Source organism: Plecotus auritus (genome assembly GCF_963455305.1).
Source record: "Plecotus auritus genome assembly, chromosome: 1".
NCBI lineage: Eukaryota > Metazoa > Chordata > Mammalia > Chiroptera > Vespertilionidae > Plecotus > Plecotus auritus.
The window spans coordinates 33,915,358-33,919,213 of NC_137770.1; positions in this window are offsets into that span (position 1 = coordinate 33,915,358).

Sequence of the window (3,856 nt, forward strand, 5' to 3'; positions counted from 1 at the left end):
CAGGCTCTCTGTGTCTTCTTCCTTGACAAGGTGGAGGGACGGTACAAACTGCAGGTGGGCCAGAGGAGCTGGCAGCACACCAAGGCTTCGGAGAGGGAGGCCCTGATCAAGGGGAACCCCCTAATTGCTTCCTGGAAAGCAGGCCCTGGTCAAGTTCTGCGAGGCAGATGGAGTGGCAGTAAATTGTGTTATTACTTTATGGCTCTTCTCCAGAGCTGTGGGAAGGAGGTGGTAAAGAGGAGGGAAAGACAATGGGCCCTTTGGTTAGAGCACTAGGAGGTTAGTTAGGGGATTCCCAGAAGTCGAGGCTATCGCTATGGGTACTGGGCCAATTAAATATTACCCACCCCTTGAGGATTTCCTGGGAAGTCAATTCGGTGGACTTTCACTAGCAGCAGGGCAGGGAGGGTGCCAGTTACTGGTGCACAAAGGGCACTTCATCAGTTTCCTGGTCACCTTGCTGAGCACACTTGTTTTTGATCTTGTGCTAGACTGACTCTCCCTCCTTTATAACGTTCACATTGCACCCTTGTCTTTCTCAGCCTCGCATATTCACAAATTCAGGCACAAGACAAACAAGTTTAGGCATGAACAATCGGCTTTGTTTCTTCCACAAGGGTGGGGATGGGCGAGGGCCTCCCTTCCCGGTCAGACTGCCAACGTGACAGCTGTCCTCTGTGACAACAGAGTTCTGCCAATGGCTTTGTGAGGACAGTGTCCAGGGTCCTCATCTAGTCCAGGCACACTCCCAAAACACACCACCGCCAAGGCCAGGTCCAATCATGTTCTGGAAAAGACCTGCTGAAAGGCCCCTGCCCTGTCACTCTGCCTCACAAACCTCTCCCTAGAAACTTCTCATTGCACCTTTCCTTCTCTGACCACTAGATGGAATATTTCACTTCTCTTCATTGAAGCCCTGAAGGGACAGTTCTCCAAACTGAACACACTGCGTGAGAACACCAGTGCTGAGGGGAAAGGCTTTTCCTACAATGCTCCCAAAACTATTTTCTAAGCACTTGCATCATCTGAGAAGCAAATGTATAACAGAGGTTAAGGATCCCATGGTCTGACCTTCAACTAAAGCTATGTCATCGACCGTGCTTTATTTCGAAAGGGTAACCTGAGCGTTATAGTGGGAAACCCCTGGCACCCTTCTGCTAAATTAAGGTTGCCCTTGACTTGAAAACTCAAGCCTTTTAAGATTCCTGCTCTTAAAGCCAACATTGGGGTACGGATTTGGGGGAGCAGGACCAACCACTGATTTTAGAGCAATAACTGCAGAGACAAATTGTTTCCCTGAAGAAATGAAATACAGAATTTGTGTTGGATGCTAGAATGACTAGTCATCATCTTGATAGTGTTATAGCCTGTGTTACATCTGATAACAGAGGCAGCTATCCTGGCTGTTGGCATTATGCTACAGGCAATTTAGGGCCTGACATGCCAGTACAATGTGTTGGGTCTTTCCCATGAGGCTCAAGTTGAATTATTTAGAGATCCCAAAGGAATGGGAATTATAAGTGATTTTGCAGAGAGTCAGAAAGGACCCTAATCCTAGGAAGAGGGCCCCTCCTTTGTGCAGGGGAAATGCTATTTGCTTCAGAAGGGACCTGACCTGTTTGGCTCAGGAAGGAACAGGGAGGCAGGGCTGGAGGAACTTGTTTTTACAAGGGTGCTTTGTTTTACTAAATCATTAGTTGTGCTGTTGTTAAAATGAAATGAGAAACTGTTTCCTTTCCTTAAGTCCTCATCTTGTTTGTCACCCTTCACATCCTCAACAGTAGCAGCTTATGGTCATAAATTTAATGACAAAGCAAAGCTTAATATAATCACCCATTTTCCTAGATCAACAAAATCTTTTAATCATATTTCCAGAGGGGCACTCAGGAAGTAGGGGGAAGGCTCATCAACAAGCTTCCCCACAAGTGCTGAGGTAATGCTGCTCCATTTAGAGGGACAGAGATCATCATTTCTCTGAGGGCTCTTCCAAAAATATAGCCACTGGCTTCAAATAACTGATTTCAGAGGACCAAAATACGGAATGAAACTGTGCCTTATTTCCATAAATATGTTCCCACAGCTATTTGTCCTTAGTTTAAGAAAGTCAGCCAACCTCTAATTGGTGATTTCATATCTGGTGATCTCTTATAATCACCATCACAACCATCATCCAAACTACCATTTAGTATACTCATATACTGCACTGAGTACTTTATTTACTGATTTTTTTTTAAAGAGAGGGAGGAAGGGAGAAAGAGAAACATCGATGTGAGAGACACATCGATCTGTTACCACCTGTATGTGCCCCAATTGGGGATAGAACCTGCAACCTAGGTATGTACCCTGACCAGGAATCGAATCCACAACCTTCTTTTCTTTTTATCCTCACCCAAGGATATTTTCTCATTGATTTCTAGAGAGAGATGCAAGGGAGGGAGGAGGGGGAGAGAGAGAGAAACATTGACGTGAACAAGACATGATTGGCTGCCTCCTGCACATGCCCCTACTGGGTCTAGGGAACCTGCAACGGAGGTATGTACCCTTGACAGGGAATCAAACTCATGATCTTTGGTCCGAGGATTGACACTCTAAAGGCCACTGCTCCAAACTGGTCAGGGCTGAGCCCGCATCCTCCTGGTGCACGGGACAATGCTCAACTAACTGAGCCACACTAGCTAGGGCTACACTAAGTACTTTAAATAGGTTACCAGTGGTCGGCAAACTGCGGCTCTGTTGACTAATGAGTTTGCCGACCACTGGGATGGCAGCTTAATCACAAGGAACAACAACAGCCTGTAATTATTGGAATCGAGAGTCTAGGTCAGTGGTCGGCAACCTCATTAGTCAACAGAGCGGCAAACTGCGGCTCACGAGCCGCATGTGGCTCGTGAGCCGCAGTTTGCCGACCACTAGGCTAATTAATCCTCATATTGACCCTGCGAGGAATTTTTATCTCTATTTAAAGAGAAGGAAAGTAATAGTGTCAACAACATAAATAAATGGTGACTAAGACACCTGCCAAGAACAAAGGACTATAGAGTAGCAGAGCTGAAAGTTAAACCCAGGTCAGTCGGACTCCAAAGCCCCTACTCTTAACCACTGCTTCCTTCTATCTCAGTTTCTTCAGAAAGACCACTGACAGTTGCCTCTACACCCCACACTGTACAACCTAAAAACCTTTTGCTTATATCATTTGATTTAAAAATTGCATGAAGGAGACATGATTTTTTCTATTTTTCCATTGAAGAAACCAAGGTACAGATAGAATACGAGACTTGTCTAACCTCCCACCATGAGCATGTGGCAAAGCTAATTCTAGACCCAAGTTCTTGATTTCCTTTCTCCCCATCCATAGTGTGTCTCACAATCGAGACTTGTTTTACAGTCAAGAAATATACATTTTAAAACTGAGAGCCTCAAATTAAGTCAATAACTTAACCTTGCTCACAAAAGAATGAAACAGAAAGGATTCCTGATACACTGAAATAAAGAACAGTGAACATATATTTTTTTAGTGATAACTTAAAAGTAACAAACCATATCTGGTTGTGCCCAGACTATATCATATATCAATTAATTAGTATTGTTCTGGGAGAACCCAGAACAACTTAAGACAGAGCTAGCTAAATCAACACAATAAACATACTGAGTTTTGAACTCCAAGATCTGAACTAGGCAGACCCAGATCTGTACCTCATGGAGCAAATAGAGAAAGAATGAGGTGTCAGGACACGCCCACATTCCCAATTACACGTATAGGTGAAGCCTTGTCCTTCTGGTATCTCAGGATAGGAAGGTAAAAAAGACTGATGCTGGTTCCTCTTTATTTGAACAGAAAAATAGACTCAGTAGAACT